Genomic DNA, 24971 nt, shown 5'->3' on the forward strand with positions numbered 1-24971 from the left:
CTACCCAGCATTTATTCCCTCTGATTCTGGAAACAGCACTTCAGGTTTTCCTGGGAAGCTAGCATACACACAGGTTCCCCCCACCCCACCTCTCTCTCCCTCTCTCAGACTCTTGGTTGGATGGGAAGGCTGTCCCACCTCCATGATACAGGGGGCAACACAGAAATTACCAACCAGGTACCACTTGGAGAGGGTGATGGATAGCCTGTCCTCACCACCCAATCTGAAGTAGAAACCCAACCACTTTTAATCTCCCTCTTTTAATTTTCTGCACAGCTCTTACATGATATCTTTTCTTACTGTTTACTCATTTTTTTTCTGGGGTGGGGGGTGTCTTCCACTTCTGGGATGAATGCAGCAATCTTGTGTGTCATCTTAATGCCACATCCCCAGTACCCTAAGATGCTGCTGCAACATGGAAAGCACTCAATATATTTTGGTTGAATAGTCTAACAAACAACCAGTGAAATGGCTCAAGAGTGGAAATGTAACATAAGTGTATCCAATGAGAGGTAATCCTGGAAATGTTGCTGGTGTGATCAAGGGAGAGTCATTCAATTGTGAATCCATAAATCTAGAGCAGCCAGAAGTCACCTCAAGAATAAAGCTCCTTCACCCTAAGAATGAAGTCAATACAAAGGCAGGAACAGACATAGTTGCAGAGAAGTCACTTCCTGATTAAAAATCACGTGAGCACCTGGTTCCAGCTAGACCTGATCTCAGTACCTCTGGACTTTTTAGTATTGGATGTGTGTCGTTAGGACTCTGGGCTTTCAGACCACAGGCATGCTTGCTGACTTCTGCATCATAGCTAGAATCAGCTCTACAGAGCATTACAGGCCTGAGACCAGAGAGATCCCCTCCCTCTACGAAGGATAGTATTGTATACTGTGCCCAGACACTCTTCCTGAAGAGGGAAAATGTATGCTGGAAACACTAGGGGGGGACTGAGACAACAGCTCAAACCTCATGAAACAAGTACAGACACAACAGATGCCATGGCCCTGGGCCCCCAATCTATTCCACTTCCCTCCACAGGAAAACTGCCTGGAGAAGGAAACAAGACATCACCTTTTATAAAGAATATGCAGCCCTTATTCCCTTGTGACCCAGCATTGATCGGAAGAAAGAGCACCAAGCACATCACCAAAGGATATGGGTCCTAGTTCCCTCTCTGTCTTGCTCTCTGGACTAAGACCACAGAACCTCTGGCTTGTTCAATCAGCATTTACCGGGCATAGTCCTGGGAGGCCTGTGTTCCTATGATTCTTCTCATTGAAGACAAGTGACCAAGATTCAGGTGAACTAGTTAAAGCCAAAGGGGGAACAAGGGTGTTTATGAACTCTGGGAATCTTGGAAAAAGTTTTCAGGGGAGTCCAGCTTGAATTAAGTCCAAGATTTGGAGGGGGGGTTTGAATGCCTGAGACAGTCGCTAAAAATCTGGAGTGCATCACAATGAGAGTTCTCTATCCTATGGCTGCAGGCATCAGGAGATGAATAGCTCTTACTAAGACAGCGTATTTTATTGCCACACACTCTCTTATGTACTTCTTTCTTCTGTGTCCTGGGCTCCACTCTCTGTGTTGGCTGGATGGGGAAGGAGGCATACAGGGCTTGTTTTTAACATAATGTGGTCCAACCTACTGTAAGAAATAAGTTTGGAATGCAATGTTGGAGTCAGGTTGTTTAGGAAATTTGCATTCATTCTATCAAAAAGTGGATATTTAATACAGATAACACTCATTTATTCTAAAACATTTATTGAGCATTTGTACACACAAGGCCCTCTACTAAAGAAAGAACAGCAAGCACGGCATAGGCCACAATCTCAAGAGAAATGCCATCGAATAAGGCAGTTGAAAGATGAACCTAGAAACACCTAGAATAGCCCTGTCCAATAGAAATGTGAACTACAAATATAACTTTAAATGTTCTAGTAGCCACATTACAAAAATAAAGGCGAATTTTCATTTTACTGACATTTAGCTATATTCAAAATTATCTCAACATGTAAACACTATAAGGAAATTACTAAGATTTTTTTGAGTCTTCAAAATGCAATGTATATTTTATATCTCAGTTTGAACTAACTCCATCTAACATTCGATAGCCATACGTGATGCATGGACATATTGTACTGGACAAAATGAACCTCAACATCATTTGTGGGTAAATCATCACAGTTCTTACATTTCCATTGATGGGAAGTAAAGTGAACATCTGTCTCTTTTTAACTATTTTCCTTGATTGGCACCTCTGTAGACACCTGTTCCTCACTTAGCTCATATACATTTAGGACGGAGTTGATGCCATGCCAGAAACAGAGATGGCTACTCAGGTCACTATATGATTCTGGGCATAGTGACTGGTTCAGAGGAGAACTTATGACCCAATCAGAGTCACTGAAATACAGTAATCCTTTTGGTGGGACTTCCCAAAAAGAAACACATCTTCTTTTCTGTGGGACTTCAGTCTGGGAGTGTGTGAGCCTAGAGTGCCAAAGGCCTCAATGAAGAGCCAAAGGTTGAAGCCACCATGTTGAAAGTAGAGGGAGGAGGGGAAATTCAGTCCCCATGGCATCAACCAAGCTCTTGGAGAATACTTGAGCTTTCTGGTGGTTGATACAGTTTTTCCTCAAGCCAGTTTGGTTTGGAGACTTTCTATAACATTTTGAAATAAGAGGGAACTTCTGCTCCACTCCCCATGAGGAGTGTAAGAGTGATTTCATCCAGTTTCTCTCTCCAGTCTTATATCATTCAACGGAGAAAAGAAGTAACTTAACTGGGTGATACCAGTGAATCCTGACACCCATTGGGCTATGTGTATCAGGAGACAGTGTCACTGCACTGAAAAAGCAATAGGGCTTGTCTCTCATTCCCATCTGTCTCTTGGACACAGACCCAGCCAGGGATCTGCTCTCTGTTCCAGTTCCTCCTCTTGCAACTGAGTGGTCGAATCAAGCCAGTTCAGGGGTGGGGAATTCTTTCAACGCTTCCCTTCACAGTGATGCCTGATTCATACCAGCCACACATTTACGACTATGGTATATTGCCTTGGTTTACCCAATATGATTACACATTAGTGGTAAACACTGCATTTTTTTTTAAAGGAGACGAAATAAATGCTGTTAACAGAAAAAAATTTGTCATTCTCTGAGTCATGCCCTTGTGGAATATTCTCACTCAACAAATTTAATTATTCAGTCCTTAAACTTCACTACTTAATTTATCAAACATTAGAACGACAAGTACATACAAGGCATGGTAATAGCCACTGGGGTACAAAGATGAATATGTCACTGAACTCAAGGAGACAATGTCTATTTTATAAAAGTGTTTTTTAAATGTAATAAAAGAGACAGGAACATGGAGGGAATACGGCAAAATGACATTTTTAAAAGGTCAGGGGTAGTAGTTACGTTAAATTTAAATGGTCAACAGAACCCAATAAAAAGTCAGAGCCTGTCAGAATGGATGGGGGGGAATTATCTACGTGCTGTGCAAAAGAGACACACTTTAGTTAGTTTGACCATCCCTGCAGCATGCAGAAGTTCCCAGGCCAGGGACCAAACTCACACCCTTCAATGATCTAAGCCACTTCAGCGACAATGCCAGACCCCTAACCACTAGTCCACCATGGAACTGTGACACTGAAACACACTTCAGAGTCAACAATGCAAATATGTTAATATAAAATGATGGAAAAAGAAATACCATGCAAACATTATCCAAAAGAGCGCTGGAGTATTTATGTTACCAGACGAAATATATTTGAAGTCAAAAATCGTTCCCAGGGACAAAGGGAAACATTTTTATGATGACTAAAAGGGAGTTCCCATCGTGGCGCAGTGGTTAACGAATCCGACTAGGAACCATGAGGTTGCAGGTTCGATCCCTGCCCTTTGCTCAGTGGGTTAAGGATCCGGCGTTGCCGTGAGCTGTGGTGTAGGTTGCAGACGCGGCTCGGATCCCGCATTGCTGTGGCTCTGGCGTAGGCTGGCAGCTACAGCTCCAATTAGACCCCTAGCCTGGGAACCTCCATATGCCACGGGAGCAGCCCAAGAAATGGCAAAGAGACCAAAAAATAAAATAAAAAATTTTTAAAAATATAATGACCAAAAAGGACAATCCATCAGGAAGATATAACAATTACAAACATGTGCATCTAACAAGAGCATCCCAAAATACAAGAAGCAAGACAGAATTGAAGGGAGAAATAGACAATTCAACAATAACTGGAGAGTTCAATATCCCCTTTTTTCTATGATGGATAAGGTATCCATTTTTGATGGATTAATTTCAATAAGGAACATACTAACCAAGAAATGGAAGACTTGAACAACACTAAAAACTAACTAGACTTAACAGACATCCTTTGAACACTCTAGCCAAAAGCAAAATACATATTTTCAGTGCACATGGACTATTCTCCAGGATAAACTCTAGGTTAGGTAATAAAACAAGCCTCAATAAATTTAAAAGATGGAAATTATATGAAGTATTCTGTCTAACCACAATAGATAGACATTAGAAATCAACAACAGAAGTAAATATGGGAAATTGACAAACACGTGAATGTGAAACAACACATCCCTAGCCAAAAATTGGCTCAAAGAGAAAAATCAAAGGGAAATTAGAAGATACTCTGAGATTAATGAAAACAAACAAAAAACCCCACAATATACCAAAATATATGGAATGCAGCCAAAACAAGGTTAAGAGGGAAATTCGGAGCTGTAAATGCCTTGGCTAAAAAGAAGAGGAAAGATCTTAAACCAATAACATAACTGTCCACCTTAATAAACTAGAAAAGTAAGAGCAAACTAAACACAAAGCAAGCAAAATAATAATAATAATAATAAAGATTAGATGGAGTTCTGTTATGGCTCAGCAGTAATGAACCTGACTAGTATCCATGAGGATGTGGGTTCAATCCCTGGCCTCACTCAGTGAGTTAAGGATCTGGCATTTCCATGAGCTGTGGTGTAGGTCACAGATGTGGCTTGGATCTGCTGTGGCTGTGGTGTAGGCCAGTGGCTACAGCTCTGATTTGACCTCTATCCTAGGAACATCCACATGCTGCAGATGCGGCCTTACAAAGACAAAAATAAATAAAAATTAAAAAGATTAGAAAGAAATGAAACAGACAATAGAGAAAACCAGTGAAACCAAAAGTTGTTTCTTTGAAAAGATCACCAAAAAAGACAGGCCTTTAACTAGTATGACCGAGGCAGAGGGGATACTACTCAAATTACTAAAACTGGGAATGAGAGAGGACATCATTTCCTACCTTATAGAAATAAAGGAAAGTCTAAGGTAATAACACAATTGTTTGCCAGCAAATTAAATAAACGGGAAAAAAATGCCTAGAAAGACACAACTGCAGAAACTGACTCAAGAAGAAGTAGAAAACCTGAATTTACTTATAACTGGAGACAACATTCATAATCAAAAAGTTCCACAGTGAAAAGTCCAGGCCCAAATGGCATCACAGGAGAATCTACCAAACATGTGAGGCATCAATACAATTCCTTCACAAATTCTTTCAAAAAATAGAAGAGAATATATGTTTTAAGTTACACTTCAACAATAAAAGTCTACTCAATTTTAAAATAGGCAAAAGAATTTGAAGAGGCATTTCTCCAAAGAAGATATATAAATGACAAGCATACAAAAAGGCACTCAAAATTATTAGTCATCAGAGAAATACAAATCAAAACCACAATGAGATACTACTTAACACCCACAAGGATGGATATATATATTTTTTTAAAGACAATAACAAATGTCAGCAAAGATGTAAAAAAAATTGGAACTCTTGTATGTTGCTGGTAGGAGCATAAAATACTGAAGCCACTTTGGAAAACAGTTTGGCAGCTCCTAAAAAAGTTAAATATTGAGTGGTCATATGACCTAGCAATTTCTCTCCTGTCCAAAAGAACTGAAAACAGGTCCACATAAAAACCTGTACATGGAAGTTCCCATCAAGGCGTGCAGCAGAAATGAATCCAACTAGGAACCATGAGGTTGCAGGTTCAATTCCTGGCCTTGCTCAGTGGGTTAAGGATCCAGCTTTGCTGTGAGCTGTAGCATAGGTTACAGACATGGGTCAGATCTGGCTTTGCTATGGCTGTGGTGTAGGCCGGCAGCTGTAACTCCAATCAGACCCCTAGCCTGGGAACTTCCATATGCCGCAGGTGCAGCCCTAAAAAGCAAAAAACAAAACAAAACCCTGTATGCGAATGTGCATGGTACATAAGAACCAAAAAGCAGAAACAACCCAAAGGTTGAACAACCAGTGAATGGATAATCAAAATGTGGCATATCTATACAATGGAATATTACTCATCCATGAAAAGGAATGGGGTGCTGCTACCTGGATAAACCTTGAAAACATGGTAAAGGAAAGAAGCCAGTCACAAAAGGCCGAATAGTGTATGATTACATTTATATGAAATGTCCACAGCAGGCAAAATTGTGGACAGAAAAACCGTGACTGTCTAGACCTACAAGGGGGGAGGAAGAAGGCATAGAGTAGTGCTAATGGGAATAGGCTTTCTATTTGGGTTGATGAAATATTCTGAAATTAGATAGTCGTGATGGATAGGCAACTCTGAATATACTAAAAACAACCGAAATATACACTTTGAAAGGGTGAACTTTTGGGATGCAAATTATATCTTAAACTGTTAATTTAGGGGAAAAAAAAAGATTTAAGGGCTCGAGGAGGACTTCCAAAAAAAGAATACCTAAAGTTAATCTTTAAAAAGAAAAATAGTTGACTATAATCAACCAAGTCTCATTTAGCAAAGAATTTTAAATGTAAGTTTACAAAGCACTAAAAGTTAAAATTATAGAAATCCCCCAAATTAACATACACATACTCTAGATGTTTATTATAATCTAGTTGAAGATACTCTGGCAGGAAATAAGAAAATCCATTACTTAGCCTTTGCTAAGTTCTACTATATTGGGCTTTTTCCCACCTATGTATTATATTTGCATTTCTATCTCACAACCCCCAATCTTTGAAAACTGAAAATATGAAACTCAGGTTGTTTGGATACACTGGGCCCCACCCCTGTACAAATGACTTGTTTTTTCTTAAATATAATTTTTTGCTCTTGTATAGCTACAACTTTTGTTTTTCCAGTCAAGATGTCATGCCTTTGGATCCTGATCCCATTTCAATTGTGAGTCAAGGGATCCTGGTTGGTGTTCGGTACACCAAACAGTAACCAAAATAAATATCCTGGAAGCCAGAATCCTAAGGCTGTCTCCCACTCAGGAGGTTGTGAGGTTTCCATTGTCAGTGTACGTTTCCCTTTCAAGACAAGGCAAGCTATGTATGTACTAAGTAGGAATGTTACATGACCCACCGTCCCACTGGTGCTAAAAGGAAAATACCGGTTGAATAGAAGGGAGAAAAATGGCGCCAGAAAGAAAGAAGAGCCAAACTAAATTTGGCATTTCACCTTTCATTTCCCCCAAAATGCTGCCTACCCACAACCCCAACTCAGTGTCAGATGTTTCAAATGTTTTCATTGTTCCTTCCCCCAGCCCAGCTCCAAATCCCAGGAAGTAGGGGGGAAAAAAAAATCAATGCCATACAGATGTGTTTATCCCCTCTTGCCTGGATAAAAGACTTCTTTCAAGTGCTGCGCGTATCTTCCAGGCTGAATCTCTGCACGCTTAGGAATGCCACATGGCAGTCAGGTCAGGGCTGCTCTTTCGCTGTCCTTTTCATGTCAAACCCAGGCTTTTGTTCTCTGATGTTAAGGTTGACAGATGTGTTCTCAGGCGGACGGCACACTGAAAACACATGGCAGGCTGAAGCCAAGTCTCCTTGGCCAGAGCACAGCCAGTGACATTAGCGAAACAATTCCACGGATTCCCAGGGGGCTCCAGGATCCCAGTGGGGTGGAGGCTGGGTGAGATGAGACTGACGTAGGGTGAGGACCACGCTCAGGAGAGTGAAGATGGAGGAGAAGCCATACCGAGTCCTCCCTCCTTCCTGGGACCCAGGGGGTGTTACCATTTAGAGCTGGTATATTTGTGGGGACCTGGGTTTTTCTCTTCAGTTCTAGGGGAGGCTTAGGGCATCCTGTCTTCCTCAGCTCTGCTCTCTGATGTGCACACACAGGTAAACACATCTCTCTCCCTTCTTTCCCTCTTTTCCTTCTGCCATTTTTTCCTGCTTTCCCTCTTTCCCTTGGTTTTTTTCTGCTTTCTCTCTTTCCCTCCCTCCTTTCTTCTCTCCCTTTTTCCTTCCCTCCTCCTTTCTTTTTTAATGATTTTTGTTTTTTCCATTATAGTTAGTTTCCAGCGTTCTGTCCATTTTTCCACAGTACAGCAAAGTGACCCAGTCACACATACATGTATACATTCTTTTTCTCACATTATCCTCCATCGTGCTCCATCATAAGTGACCAGATATAGTTCCCCGTGCTATACAGCAGGATCTCATTGCTTATCCATTCCAAAGGCAATAGTTTGCATCTAATAACCCCAGATTCCCAATCCATCCCACTCCCTCCCCCTCGGCAACCACAAGTCTGTTCTCCAAGTCTGCGTGTTTCTTTTCTGTGGAAAGATTCATTTGTGCCATATATTAGATTCCAGATATAAGTGATATCGGATGGTATTTGTCTTTCTCTGACTTGTCTTCACTTAGTATGAGAGTGTCTAGTTCCATCCATGATGGAACGTCCTTCTTTCTATCCATCTCTCTCTTTTGCAGCCTCTCTCAAACACCCCTTTTCTTTCATCCTGCATACTTTTCTCTCTCATGTTCACTTTCCCATCTTTATTTCTTTCCCTCCCCATGTCTATTTCTTTATTCTCCACACACATACACTCATATTTCCCCCTCTTTCATATGCATACCTCCCTCCCCTCCCCCCACACATCGCTTCTCTTACAGGCATGTCCTTACCAAGCCTCAGAGACCCAAACCCACCGAAGCCTCCACATTTCTACCCTTTATTAACTCTGGCTCCAGATCCCCTTCCTCTGGCTTTTCCCAGACTTTCAGGCTGCTGCTTGAGGTGACCAGGACTACTCCAGCTTCCTGCTGAATTTGGAGCCACTTACCTATCTTAGCAGCAAATCATTTTATATTTACAGAATAGATGGAATTCTTACAAATGTTTGACCCTCCCAAAAGCTCTTGTCCCTTTCTCTCAGCACTGTCCAGTTTCATTTCTCCCTGATGCCTTGGCAGTGGGCAAGTATGGTGCCTCGGCCATGCTCCAACGGTAGATAAGGGTGTCCTCACTGTGAGGGACCTGGTCAGACAGAAGGCATTTGTATGAGAAACACTTCCCTGGTTCTCTCCCCATTTATTCTGGCACACACTCTCTCTGTACTCTTGCCAACTTGTCTGAGTCCGGAACGTGCCAAGTGCTACCGCTTGTGACCAGAACATTTCAAGAAATTGTATTAAGCTAAGAGAAATGTAATCTAAACTTGTGATGTGATGGAGAGAGCACAGGTAGGGGGCAACATATCCAGATTTGGACCTGACAGGAAAGTAGGTGTGCTACCCCAGTGTGACAGAACCTTCTGGCTGTCCTCAAAAATGCATTCTCCCATTTTTCTTCTATAATAGTACCCCCCAAATAGTACACTTTATATTACCAGAATAAATATTACCCTTCCCCAAGTGTAATATCTGGGCAGGATACGGACATACAACAAAGTTTAATCAGTGGGATATAAGTGAGTGTGACTCTCATGATCTTTACATATATAAATTCTTATGTGTGTAAATTGTTATGTATGTATGATATGACTTGCATAACTTCCATGATGTATATTTAAGTGGAATGTCTGTGCTATTCTTTTTCCTTTTCCCTGGGGTTTGGATAAAAGTTGAGATAGCTGGAGCTAGAGCAGCCCTCTTGGACCACAAGGTAGGAGTCTTGTATTGAGAATGAGAGAGAAAGGAGCTTGAAGGAACCTAGTTTCACTGACAGTCATGAGCTATATGTCAGCCCTGGGTTCCTGAGGTTTATGTGAAATCAAGCAAATAAACATCTATCTTGTTAAAACCACTGCTTTTCAGCAGAGGGGGAGGGATATTCTGTCACTCATTTCTCCCAAGTCCAAAAAGAGGAGGTGAGAATATATGATCACTTAGCCTCGTCCAGGTCTGAAATACCAGATGTTCTAGTTAAACGTCATGGATGCATTTACAGAGCTCAAATTTCCAAGTTAAACTTCAGATCCAGCTCTAGGTCAGAATGACTGGCACAGCTTAAAAGAAATCCACAGCTTTGATTCTTTTTCTCCCCATCGCTCTGTCTAGGTACCAGAAGTCCCCAGTGACAGGCAGAGTGGAGCCAAATCAAAAGTAAACACAGCTATCACAAGCCCTTGCCTTTTACTGGACTCATTTAATCGTCACAGCAGCCCCAGGTGGCAAGTCCTATCATTACCCCCTCTTATGGTTGAGGAAACTGAGGCTCAAAAAAGTCAGTCACAGGCAGGATCCAACCAGGGTGTGTCTGACTCCAGAGGTGCTTGCCTTCCAAGATGAAACCTCAAATTGGGGAATCCAGAGAGGAAACCACCCCCCAACCAAAATAAGCCAGTGTCCTGCACATGTGGAAGGGGGACTAGGTAGGCAAAGTGGCCACTTGATGTGAGGCCAAAGAAGAAAAACCAGCCATCCCCAAACCCTGCTCCCATGATCGAATGCACTTGAGCATTGACCCATGGTGGAGAAGGAGATGACACCGACCTTCAGAGGACAGACCGAGAGGCTGATCTCCTCGGGTCAGGGCAAAACCCTGGCCAATGGGAGATGTGGGGACTGGGAGACATCCCCGACCCACCTCCAACAAAGGAGAAGCACACCCTGGTTGTTCAGAGAAAGCCAGACTTGGTTCTGTCCTTTTGAAATCAATTCACCCCCAAGCCCAGGCCTGGCAGAAATAAATAAGGCCTGGTTCCATCCTCAAGGATGACAATGCTATGTGCTCACCACTGGTGGTTGAGGTGTGCGTGGATCCCATCAGGAAAGTAGCATGCTACAGACCAGGGAGCTGATATGCAAAGAGATTAAGTGACTTGCAGAAAATTCATGGCAGGCAGAGCCAGGATTTGAATCCCGGTCCAAAGCCTTCAAAGCCCATAAAACTCTATGCTGAACACTGAACCTCCTAAATGAGACTAGGGTTCTAACCTCAAAACACATGCCTCCTTCTAAGGAGTCAGGCCTGTAAAGAAAATACAGCAATTTCTTCCAGCTCTTGAGTGGCGACATCATTCTAGAATCACCAGCTCTCGTGGCTGGAAGGTACTTTAGAGAATAGCTAAACCGATGGCGTCCCCTTAAAGTAGAGGAACCTGAGTCCTGGGGAAGTGGCATCTCTAACAAAGGTCTCTCAGCTCTCTCTGGCAGAGCCATCTTCCCTGGTCCTCTCCTGCACCAAGTGGCTATCATTTATAAAGGAAGAAAGTTACAAAAACTAGTGCTTCAGCCAGAAAGTTCTAGAAGTGGACAGTCTTGGGTTCAAATCTCAGCCATGCTACATCTAAGCCGTTCTATATCTTACACTCTATATGTACTTGGAGAAGATAATGGTACCTGTGATGATGAGCAAAGGTGATGCAGGTACAGCCACGAGCATGGCCCCGACACCCAGGAACTGCCTGGCAAACATCACTGTCTCGTTACCATCCAAGCACAAGCCACGAAGCTCTCAAGGGACATGGGAGACAAGGGAGACGGAGGCCTCAGGGAAGAGGGGCAGAGAGAACACAAGCATTTACCCCCATCTGGAGCTGACAGTAATGGATAGGACCTGGCGATCAGATCATATATCTTGGAGAAAGAATTCTAAACAAGGAGACAAGGAGAACAGAATTTCCCACCTCGGGGCTCACACTCTTATCTGCTAAGGCATCATTTAGCATCTGTCTTCACACACCTCCCAGAAGGGTAATAATATGGCCCCAGTCTTCTCTCCTAAGTGAGAAATTCCTCATTCCACAAGTGTTAGGATTTCCAGGGATTAGCGTGAAAGCCTCTTAAGCATCTAAATCCCTTGGAATGAAGAGTGGGGAAAGTCCCACTCATTCCACCCTCCAAGCCCCCTTTCCCCTCTCCCTCGCTTGGCCTCACCCTCCACATCCTCCCCCTGCCCCAGCCCTTCTAGCAGCTGGTCACTGGGAAGGGGGCACTGTCAGAGGGGAGAGACTGTGACAGCAGGCACAAACCCCACAGCCGTGAGGATGGGAGACAGCATATGTCATACACGGGCTGGAAGACAAATCCTAAGCACCCCAACCTTTGACAGATTCCAGATCACTTGTAATTGGTGTGTGAGCTGACTTTGGTTTTAAAAAAAGAGAGAGAGAGAATCGGCCCCATGTGGCCTCTGTTGGTAACATCCGCTGCAGCCTTTCCAGAAGGAAGGACCAAGAACACGAGGCAGTGGGACAAGGACAGGGGTTGCAGGTAGAGAGGCTGTGGGTTCCAACCTGCCCCTGGTCACTGGGAGGGTGGCCTTCAGGTCACCCACAGGATTTCTGATCCACCAGGCAGCAGCTGGCTTTTCTCTGAAGGAAGTTGCATTGAGTCAATAACCACGTTTCTCTTCCCAAGTGGTTGCTAGACAATTAAGTTCCCAAATTGTGGCCCCAGAAAGACAAGGAGGTCATCATGCCCACCTTTTCAGCCTTTATGCGCTGGCTCCATTTTAGTCCACATTCTTGTTCGTTTGGTTTTTGTTTTATACCTAATTTTTAAATCGATGCCATTTTATGTAGTATAAATATACTCTATAAACATGTAGATCCTTTCTGAGTCAAGGTGAAAATCAGCATCACCAAACAATGCCAGCAGGGTTGTTTTTAGAAGTATCAATACTGTATGAGAACGTTCCAGGGTCCTCACTGAGTCGTCGTTATCATTCCTGTGACCTTTTGCACACGTCATCAGGTTTATTCCTGTAACCATGCAGAGGGGGGGCCCAGGCTAGATTGAACATGAAGAAACAGATGTTCAACAAGGAAGCTGATCCCCAGCACATTCTCCCAAAGTGACAGCTTTCCAGTAATTTTTCAGGTAATTTATGAACATGATTGACTGTAATTAAAAGCATAATTATAGCAACAGATGATGGTTGAGCGTATGGCTTTTTTAAGTGAGAGCGGTTTGAAATCAAGTTCATGAGCTCCGAAGCAAAAGTCGATAAAGGTTGAAGTGTGTTACCCCCGCTAATCAATGAGGCAGATGGAGCCCCATCACCAGCCACCCTCATTCCTTATGATCATCATCTTCCCCATCGTCTCCACTCTGGTCTGCCCCACACCCTCACTTCCACCCCTGAGGAAAGCGCAGCTAAGCCTTTAAATAACCCCCCAAAATGAACAGAGGACTTTCGGTAAAGCAGAAGATGACCCGGGAACTCTTAGCCTTGTATCAGCGTACATGATACAAATGCCTTCAGGTGCTCTCTCTCTAAGTCTAAAAGCGGAGAAAGAGGAGAGTGCGCCAAAGGAAAAGCCAGTTTCCTCTTCTACTCTCCATGAGAGGGGAAGCCACCGGGATAGGTGAGATAAAGGGCTCTATGCCCATGGGAAGCGGGAGGTGGAGTCAAAAGAGAATCCTCCAATGCCACGTGCACTCAGTGAGTTCTGGCAGGTGAGACTTGACCCTAAAGGCCTCTTTTGTATTCTCCTCGACTCTGAGTGTGGCTGGCTAACCCACAGTAGGAGAACTTAACAAACTCTGCCAGACCTAGCCTCCAGCAGCAGGGATGTAGAACTGGGCTTCTCCTGGGGGTTCTGCCAAGGGGAAAGAGCGCTTTCAATCTTGTAAGTAGAGAAGTTTCCCAGAAAAGCAGACTTTCATTCACACTGTCAAGAGGATCATCTTCTAACTACATCGCCTGGGATTTGCCATTTAAGAACTTCAGCTTTGAATCCACTTACCAAAGAGTTCCTTTTCCTACCCTAGTTTCTAAAAGAGCAATTAGGAGGGAGAAAAATCCCCAGTCCCCTCACACTAATGATAGACCCTCAAACAGCTACAGCTCATAAGTACCAGAAATGCTCAGAAGAACACAAGACATTTTCATTCTTGGGCAAGCTCTGTCAAAGATGAGCAACTTGATCTCTCAGATTCCTGGTCATCTTTTTTTTTTTTTTTGGTCTTTTTGCTATTTCTTTGGGCCGCTCCCATGGCATATGGAGGTTCCCAGGCTAGGGGTCTAATCACAGCTGTAGCCACCGGCCTACGCCAGAGCCACAGCAACGCGGGATCCGAGCCGCGTCTGCAACCTACACCACAGCTCACGGCAACGCCAGATCGTTAACCCACTGAGCAAGGGCAGGGACCGAACCCGCAACCTCATGGTTCCTAGTCAGATTCGTTAACCACTACGCCACGATGGGAACTCCTCCTGGTCATCTCTTAAAAGAGGGAATCAGCCCAAATCATTGGGAAAAACCTCTCCAGTTTTTTTCTTGTTGCAGTCTTCCTACCTGTAATTTCTGTCTACCTGCCCCCCTGTCATCTTACTTGGGCAAGTCATCTTTACTGTTCTTGGTTTAGTTTTCTCATTTCAAATCAGCAGCATGTGCTGACTTCCTTATTATATGTCAAGCACTGATGATACAAAGGTTAATGAGGGAGAGTGCATTTTTTGTCCCAATTTTGTCCTCTCTCCATGTAGTCATGTCCTTTGTTTTGTGTTTTGCACTTCCTCTCACTCAAGGGGCAGAGTAGATTTTTCTGCTCCTTAAGTTTGACCCTGTGACTTGCTTTGGCCAGTAGACTATGACAGAAGTGACAGAGTGCTAGTGCCAGGCCTGGGACTTACAGGCCTTTCGCTTTTCTGTTTATGCTCTAGCACCTCTGATACTGCTGTGAGAAGAATATCCCCAAGGTAGTCTGCTGGTCCAAGGAGGAGGAAAGACAGGTCAAGCACAGCAGGGTCATTCCTCCAAGCCCAGGCTCCATCAGCCACCCCCAGATCACACTCAGCTGTATGCACTAAATGAGTGCTCATTGCTGTATACCATTGAATCTTTATCATTTGTTATGCAGCATGATTGTAGCAGTAACTAACTGATACAATGAATAAGGATTTAGTCCCTTGAGTTCAATGAGCTCTCACTCAAGAAAGTGAGACAGACATGTCAACGTGTAGAGGCAATTCAGTGTGATATGTGTGAGGCAAGTGCTGCTAGAGATTTCCTGAGGGCCCTGGGAGCAGCATAGACGGGCCCATAATTCATCTCAGCGTGTATCAAAAGAGACTTCCTCAAAAACAAGAGAGGGAGGAAATTGTATCCATTCTGCATATTTAGTGCAAAGTGAGGGTTTAGGCTGAACGCTTGTGTTGGTTATTTGACATTTACCTCCATAGCCCAGATCTATTCTTTAGCTTCTTTGTCCCAGAAGACCAACTCTTGTGGACTGTCTCCCTCTGGCTTCCTGTCTGGCTGGGTTGTGGTGATCAGAGTGGGAAGAGAGAGATCCCGGGCTGTCCCTTCTCGACTTCCACCCTGCTTTGGCACATCAAGTCTCCCAAAAGTTACATTATTCGAGCCATCTGAGTATACTTATCACTCTGTTCCCTGCCTCCACCCTAACTGGTACAGTGCCTGGATAGATTTTCCTGGACTGAATTATCAACTAATATTTAACGAGCATCTACTAGTCATTCCGGACATTTTTCTAGGCACTGCTAAAGACAACTATGGGCTTTGCAGATGAAATCCGCCCTGTGGAAGTTTAAATTCAATTGGGAATGACCAAAGATAATGCAGATATGTATGAGTAATGTGAAGAAGACAAAGGAGTGATGAGGGAGTAGAGAACTGCAATGGGTTCCACTTCAGATGGGAAGCCAGGGAAGGCTGCTCTGAGGTGGTGGCATTTGAGCAGGGTCCTGAATGGACCAAAGAGTGAGTCATGAGAAGAGCTGGAAAAGGATGCTCCTGGAAGAGGGGAACACATGAGCTAAAGTAGAAAGGTGAGCGTCCAAAGGGCAGCAGGGGCCAGTGGGGCTGAAACCGGTGGCTGGTGGAACATGGATGAGACAATGCCTGAGATCGAAGCTTTGGAGGGGCTTAGGGATTGTGGTAAGGATGTTGGATCTTATTGTAGGATCGACTTCATATGCTAAAAGGATTCTGCTAAAGAAAAGTTGTTTTGACACTTGTTAAAATAGTAGACTTTATTCAAGACTACTGCAGAAAGGGAGAGAGATTAAAAACTCTAAACACAATAGGGACAAGTAGGGATTTTTAGTCAATGAGCAGAAGGAGGGGGTAGGCGGATAGAAAATGACTGAGGCAATAAATCAAGGGAAGGAGGATTCTTGCTAAGCTGGCCTAACAGGATTCCTGCTAAAAGCAGACCAAGGACTTAAGTATCAATGATGGGGATAAGAAATCTGATCAAATATCAAGGGTTGGAAAATTCTTGCTAAACTGACTTAGCAAGATTCTTAGCTAAAACTGGGCTCAGCAGGTCAAGGGTCAGTGGCAGGCTAAGGGAGAGACTGAGTTGAAAAGAGGGCTAAGAGGAGGCTGACTAAAGTTTGGCCAAAGAGTCTTTGTTAATCCCTTGGACAGCCATGCGGAGAGTCACCTGTAGGAGGCAGAGAGGAAGTGAGGTGCCAGTTAGGAAGCTGTCAGAGGCAGTTAGGCACCCCCACAGGAGACGGAGGTGGGGCAGTGGAGGTGGTGCCAGAATGAATCAACTGGCATTTGAACTGAACCTCCGGAGACAAGTAGGGATGAGCCAGAGTGGGCAAAGAGGCATTCCAGGTGGACAGAACAGAAAGAGTAATGGCTTGGAGATGCAAGAGGAGGCCCAGAGGAATCACTAGGTGGCCCCATGGTGAGACCAGAGGGGAAGACATAGGACTTGAGTAACCTAGATATTTGAGAGGATCACAGTGGCCCCTTCCAGAGATACAACTCTTTGGCTGATTCTGCTGGCTTTGCTCAGCATTTCAGAACGTGGCATGGAGCTTCTTGCACTATCCAAAGCCTTTGACTCTATTTAGCTTATCGGAGGGAGAGGCCTTGCTAATGGTGCAGGTCTTATGGCTCCCTTCTCTCCTATAGTTCCTCTAGTCTGTCCAGGCGGCCCCCTCAGCTGGGTGGGGAGGCAGGTGTGGCAGATGAGTGATGCAGAGTATCACACGAGACTGCCTCTCATCCAGGGAAGCTACTCGCAACCTAGCAAGCATTTCTTTCATCAGGGAAGGACAGACCCTCCAGCCAGGCAGCCTAAGGCCATTTATTGCTGTGTGACCTTGGCAGGTGATTTCCCAGACCAGCCATGTACTAGCGTGTGACCTTGGGCACGTGGTTTACTACGAGCCTTGGTTCTACATCTACAAATAGAGGCAAAAATGGTCCCTGCTTCACAGGGTTGTTGTGAAGATTGAATGACTTCATACAAGGTAAATGCTGACTCCTGCCTGACACTCTTCTCTGAGCTGTGGTGGTTCTCTTCTTTATTTCAATGGCTTGAAAAACATTTATAGAGGTACTGTGTTGGGAGCTGTGGCATAGAGAGGAGCAAACTCAGTCCCTGCCTGCAGGAGGTCACACAAAGGAATAAAGAAGCAGCTGCCATCCAGGCAGATGAGAGCAGAGAAGCAGAGTAGGATGCTTCTAGGGGCTCACAAAAGAGGCCACTGACGCAACACCAAGCCGACCATGCAACTCTGCGGCTCTGTATTCTGCAGTGGCTCTCGATCACCTTCAGATTTACCCAAACTCCCTAAACTGGTTTATACACCCTCTGTGATGGGCCTGCCCTCTCCCCAGCCTCATTTGCTGCACAACCCCCTCTGCTCAGGCCCTGCTCTTCCTTTACTGCACTTTTGCTCCCTTCCCAGAAGGCTCACTGGGTCTTCTGTTCAGGATTTTGCACGTGCATGCCTTAGTCTCTCTCTTGAGATCTCATCTGCAATATCACTACCTCCAGGAGAGCCCCACCCCAGCCCCTTTCAGGTCTCAGCAGGTGACCTTAGCACTTACGCTTCACTCATTGTGGCTTTTTTTTTTTTTTTGGTCTTTTTTTTGCCATTTGCTTGGGCCGCTCTCACGGCATATGGAGGTTCCCAGGCTAGGGGTCGAATCGGAGCTGTAGCCACCAGCCTACGCCAGAGCCACAGCAACGCGGGATCCGAGCCGCGTCTGCAACCTACACCACAGCTCACGGCAACGCCGGATCGTTAACCCACTGAGCAAGGGCAGGGATTGAACCCGCAACCTAATCGGATTCATTAACCACTGCGCCACGACGGGAACTCCCATTGTGGCATTTATCACCCTGTTTGCTCATTGCCAGTTTGTTTATTTGTTTTCCTCCAGTAACCTTCTGCCCCTTAGCCGTGGGGACCACATCCCTCTCATTCATTCTTGTAGGCCTAACAGGAGCCCAATACATATTTGGTGAAATGAATCAGATGATTCTGAAACTCCCAGAGAGCAGCTTCTAGTATAGACCCAGGTTCTCAACATCATCTAGCCCGCTCCTAAAACAAACGAATTCTGTGTTTTCCATCTTAAATATTTTAAAAATAACTCCACATGAAGCTCGGCGGTGGTGGCTTCCTGCGCGGAAGGAAACAATATCTTTTTGGAGAAATCCACAGATTTTCAGGAGCCTAAGCCAAGGGCTCCTGTAATCTGACCGAGAAGCCTCGGAGATGCCACTGACCATTTTTGCAACAAAGAGACAGGGTCCCCAAAGAGGCGAATAACTGCCCAGACGCCACAGCTAGTAAATAGCAATGCTGGGATGCAAATCCAGGTCCCAAGATAAGCTGCTCATGTTCATGTCTCTGTCTGGGCGGAAAAGGCCGGGCCGACCAGATACCCTTGCCTGGGGAAGAGCAGCCTCAGGGAGGTAACAGCCTCTTCATCTGGCCCTTTCAAACAATTTCGAGATGATTGCACTCCATAGTTGCTTCAGGGAAGGGGAGAAAAGCACGGAGCAAACTGAAGAGTGGCGGCAGCGGGGGCTCTGAAAGTCAAATTTCTGCCATTCCTGCTTTGGGGTTTGTGCGATCCCTGGAGACCTGCCGCAGATCCCATGCATTCCAGGGAGTGTGTAATGAAAACAGCCTGCTCTCTAGATGTCGGTCAACAAGAGTGAGGGGCTCTCTGGAAAGTCAAGTTATGTTATTTCCCAGCCCCTCACCGACAGGCCAATCAGGCCGCCCCTGGAAAAAGTGAGGGGCCACCATGGAGGGTGCTTTTCTTTGGGGCCAGATTCCCATCCCATGGAACTCCATGTGAGAAACCCTTGGGAATCCTCCACTGTTTGGAATTTAAACATCTCATACTTTTCCTAGACACAGAGGAAGTATTTTTGAGGTATGCCAAGAATTAACCAGCAAGGGCATCCGTTTAATTGTATTTGTAACAGAAGCTAATGTTGTTAGCACACTGACTGCATTTAGCAAGAGCATGAGGGGGAGAAGGGCGGGGGGGGGGGGGATTATAATAAAAATATGTTGAGCATAGAACCAGCTTTGACTAGATCTGGGGGGAAAGGCTAAGAGTGTGAAAATGGCCATTGTTACGCTGAATTCGTCTTTTCATTAGTAAGGAAAGAAACCTAACGTGCTGTCTACATTCATTGTGTTGCTGGGACCTCTTTGATCTTTCAGATCAGTGAGAATCCCAAAGGGAAGCTCGCAGTGTTTTTGATTATTATCTTTAAAGTCTAAAATTCCTTAGGTGAAATTCAGTATGAAACGCATCCATGCAATGGGGAAGGTGAGTGACTCTGTCAACATCTGGGCCTTATTAAGGCCCAGCTATTTTCACTAGGCAGTGAACTGGAGAAACCGAATTCCTTGATAAAGCTTGAAATTTCCAGGAACTGCTTGTAAAAGGCATTTCTTCTGTCTGGTTATTTTGCATAATACACGGCACTGTGAGTTCCTGCCCAGCCAGGCCATGGGGATAAAAGGCATTATCTGTTTGTCAAATTGTCTCTAAAGCTTTAATGCTCTGGTTCACTGTTTGGTTTTGACCTTTGTAGAACACTGTGCAATTTGCAGTGCCTTCCACAGACCTCCCGCCTTTTGATCTGCACAGCAGCCCTGAGAGGGAGCAGACACAGACACCATTCTCATTTTACAGCTCGAGAAACTGAGGCTGAAAAAGATCCCATGGCATCTTTGGGGGCCAAGCTGATAAGACAGGGCCTTGGTGTCAAGCCATGAGCAGGTGGACATGGGGAAAAATGAAGATTCGGACCCAGGAGGTTCTAGGGTGGAGCCCACATCCTCCATTTCTCTCAGCATCCAGATGCTGCTGCTGCTGCTAGTCTGTGGACCACATTTGAGTAGCCAGGAGATCAGAGGTAGACTTGGGATTCAAAATGGAGTCCTAAGATTTCGAGATCCGGATTACTACACTAAATCACATCGCTTATGTAGAAGTTAAAGGTATTAAGTCCCAAAGCCTGACTTTTTTTTTAGGGGGGGGGGGTGTCAAATCCTACCTCTGACACCTGCCAGCCTTGCACAATCTTCTTACTCTCTCCAAGCATCAATTTTGTCATCCGCAAAAGGGGGATTAAGTGGTACCAACATTCACAGGGTTGTTTTCAGAACTAAAGGAAATGATGCATTGAAAAAGTTAGAATAGTACCTGCAACCTGGTAGGAATTAGGAAACGTGAAGTACTTTTTTAACTTATTGAACAGGTTGGAGTCAAGCCCTAATAGCAGAATCCCCCTCAGAGCTGCATGTTGCTAGTCTATAAAGTGGGAACAACAAGTGTTAATTGCAAGGATGGTTGTGAAGAACAAAAATTATGAATATAAATGAGTTAAACCACAAAAAGAAAGAAAGAATTGTTTTTCTTGAGACTGCTCAGGCCCTGGCAGCCCAGGGACCCTCAGATGCTACTCCCTGGCCAGGTTTGTGGGGTTCACTGAAATTGCTAGTAACTGTACATGGCAGGTTGCCCCCCCAAAGACCTGCAGTTCCTTGAAGAGTCTTCTGTCTCTTGGCAACATCACGCTGAGCACAAAGCATGGTGTGGAGCAGGGGCTCAATCAAAGTGTTTTGTTTGATTGATTTAAAATAGTTGCCCATTTCCCCAAATCTACCATTGGACCTGAGGGAGAAGCTTTCATTTAGTCAATCCCCCTGGCAACAAAAACGGCTTTAAGACATGCTTTTTTTAAGGCCAAACAAAGTCCTTTGGATTCTTGCATAACAAATTCCCAACCTCATCTCAGATCCTCTGGACACAAATGGGCAGGGAGATTTCCTATTGCCCTTCTGGAGGCACTTTCCCCCTTTCCCTCCAGCAGCGCTTGGACATTGCCTCGAGGAAAGGAAGCAAGTTGCTGACCTTGTGTTTTCTCCAAGTAGAAATCTCAGAGTGAAAAGAGGGTAGGAAGAATGATTTTCAACCAAGTGGAAACAGAGCTGCCATCAAAATACTAAACCCAGCAGGATCCCTCAGCAGATTAGCCCTTTGTAAAATGAGAAGGACCCCCAAGCTGAGATATGGATATTTAAGATCTAGTTTGCAAATCTGACACACATTTAGTACTGGGCATAAAGCAAGAGATCCTGGTATATATAACTCAGTATTAATCATCTGCCATCTCCAAAGATTCGAGGGCAGTTTGTTCATGCATCCATTCATTTGACAATTATTAAGTGAACACTGGGCTTCATGAGCAAGACTTACAGAGAGTGTGGGAAATATCATCACAAATTAGGCCATTATGGTATACTGTGTGAGTACCCAGTGGGGTAGGGCAGACTTCTACTAAGTTGATTAACCAGTGTAATAAAATACGACTAAGCTTGTATGTATTTAATAAAATAACTTCAAATTACATAGATCAAAAGTTAATGGAACTACAGGGAGAAATGGAAAAATCCACCCTTACAATGATTCATTGATCAAGCAAATAAAGTTTAAAAAGCAGATTTGAATAATTCATTGATAAGCTTGATTTAAGCACATATTTAGAAACCTGCTTCTAATAAAAGTGTGTATGTCGAAGTTCCCGTCGTGGTGCAGTGGTTGACAAATCCGACTAGGAACCATGAGGTTGCGGGTTCCGTTCCTGCCCTTGCTCAGGGGGTTAAGGGTCCGGCGTTGCCGTGAGCTGTGGTGTAGTTGCAGACACGGCTCGGATCCCGAGTTGCTGTGGCTCTGGCGTAGGCCACTGGCTGCGGCTCCAATTCAACCCCTAGCCTGGGAACCTCCATATGCCGCAGGAGCGGCCCAAAGAAATAGCAAAAAGACCAAAAAAAAAAAAAAAGTGTGTATGTCAAATACACATGGGACATTTACTTTTTAATTACCATGCAGTGTGTTGAATAAGTCTCGACAAATTTCAAATGAGTGTCCTATAGAAGATACTCCCAAATTATAGTGCAATTAAGTTCGCCATCAATAATTGATCATTTTTAAAACACTGAGAATTTTTAAACGAATGTATAAATTAGTCATGGGGAAAAGAGAAATAAAAAGGGAAATTTAAAAATACATAGCATTAAATCATCATAATATTGCATATCAATACTTATAAAGTGAAAGCAATGCTTGAAGGGAAATTTATAGTACCCTTAAGCACTTGTTTTAGAAAAGATGAAAGGCTTAAAATTAATGAGCTGAGTAACCAATTGAAAAAGTTGTAGGAGTTCCCGTCGTGGCGCAGTGGTTAACGACTCCGACTAGGAACCATGAGGTTGCGGGTTCGGTCCCTGCCCTTGCTCAGGGGGTTAACGATCCGGCGTTGCCGTGAGCTGTGGTATAGGTTGCAGACTCAGCTCGGATCCCGCGTTGCTGTGGCTCTGGCGTAGGCCGGTGGCTACAGCTCCAATTGGACCCCTAGCCTGGGAACCTCCATATGCCGCGGGAGCGGCCCAAGAAATAGCAACAACAACAACAAAAGACAAAAAAAAAAAGTTACAAAGAGAACAGAAGTATAACGACAACACAGTATGAAACAAGAAAGGATCAACAAACCCGAAAGTGTGTTCCTTGAAAAGACTAAAGACACAGATAAACTAGAAGTGAGACTAAAAAATAAATAAAAATAAAATGAAAATAAAAATAAGCTATATTAGGAATTAAATGGGATATAACACCACCACAGAGATTTAAAATAAGCGAAAATTTAATGTTACTAAAATTTAACTTTAAATTGAAATTTAATGTAAATAAATTTGAAAGTACAGATTAAAATATATAAATTCCCAGGAAAAGACAAATGGCTGGAAATCTGACTCAAAAAGAAATGAGTTCCCGTCGTGGCGCAGGGGTTAACGAATCTGACTAGGACCCATGAGGTTGCGGGTTCGGTCCCTGCCCTTGCTCAGTGGGTTAAGGATCCGGCGTTGCTGTGAGCTGTGCTGTAGGTTGCAGACGCGGCTCGGATCCCGAGTTGCTGTGGCTCTGGCGTAGGCCACTGGCTGCGGCTCCAATTCAACCCCTAGCCTGGGAACCTCCATATGCCGCTGGAGCGGCCCAAGAAATGGCAAAAAGACCAAAAAAAAAAAAGAAAGAAATAGAAACCTTGTAGAATCTTACAACCATTAAGGAAATTTCTTCAGCAATGTAAATCCTTTTGAAAAGAAACGCCAGGCCCAGACGAGTTTGTAAGTACATTTTACCAACTTTCAAAGAACAAGCCAATTGTACCTTCAAACATCCTTTCTCTGGGACAGAAAAAGAGGACACTGTACAACTCATTTTATGATGTTACTGTAACACTGACGCCAAAACCAGACAAGGAGGCAAAGATATACCACCAATCTTATTCATGGACAGATGCGAAATTTCCAGGTGAAATGGTAGCACCCTGACTCCGACGGTATTTTAAAAAAGAAAAAGCAACACTTTGTGACCAGGCTAGCCTATCCAAAGAAATGCAAGGGTGACTTAACATCAGAAACTTGAGAAATGTAATTCAACACCTTAATAGACTAACAGATCATATCCTGAACCTGAGTTCCCTTGAACCTAAAGTGTGGGTACGGTCCTGAGGTGTGGGGTCAGGAGTGAGGGGCAAAAGACAGGAGAGCCAGAAGGGGATGGAAAACCAACACAGGTTGAGTTTTCAAGGTGACCACGGCATGGAGGGCTTAATCCCACGGGGGCATGTGTCATGTGAATTGCCACGTGAAATGCATCTCAGTACTGTCCAGACAGGAGAAGGACGAATCCTTTTTCTCAATGAATACATCTTGGTAAGGGCAGAGTGGTCCCCATACTGGTTCACATTGTGGCATCAACAGAGAAGGGACAAGGCGTGTAGTGGCGCATGGAGGGGAGGTGCTGGCAGGATACACCTGTGGGAGGCTGCAGCAGTGGCTGCAGTAGCACAAGGCTAAGGCTGAGAGCCTCTGAGTGGTGTATAAGGAGTATCCAGAGCACTGTGCAAACTTTTCAGTAGGAACAGAAAAAGCCTTTGGTGGAATTCAACGCGTCATAATGGTTTTGTTTTTTAAACTCTTAGCAAATGAGGATAAAAAGAGAACAAACTTTCATGGCTTACCTAAACCCATAATAAGCTGAAATACTAGAATCATCCCCATTAAAATCAGGGAAAAAAAAAATCAAATCACCCCCATGAGATATCACTGCAAAGAAATTTTCCACAGTGAACAGGAGGACACGATGTAGTAAGACAGGAAAAGTAAGGCACACATACGAGAAAGAAACAAAACTGTATGAGCAGATGATGTGGTTGTCTAAGTAGAAGACCCAGTTGAATCTATTGACACATCAGTATAAATAATAAGAGGGAGGGAGTGTCCGTCATGACACAGCAGCAACGAATCTGACTCGTGTTCATGAGGATGTGGGTTCAATCCCTGGCTTCGCTCAGTGGGTCGGGGATCCAGCATTGCTGTGAGCTGTGGTGTAGGTCACAGACTCAGCTCGGATCCACTGCTGCTGTGGCCGTGGTGTAGGTCGACAGCTATCACTCCAATTGG

Source organism: Phacochoerus africanus, chromosome 7 (assembly GCF_016906955.1).
Source record: "Phacochoerus africanus isolate WHEZ1 chromosome 7, ROS_Pafr_v1, whole genome shotgun sequence".
NCBI lineage: Eukaryota > Metazoa > Chordata > Mammalia > Artiodactyla > Suidae > Phacochoerus > Phacochoerus africanus.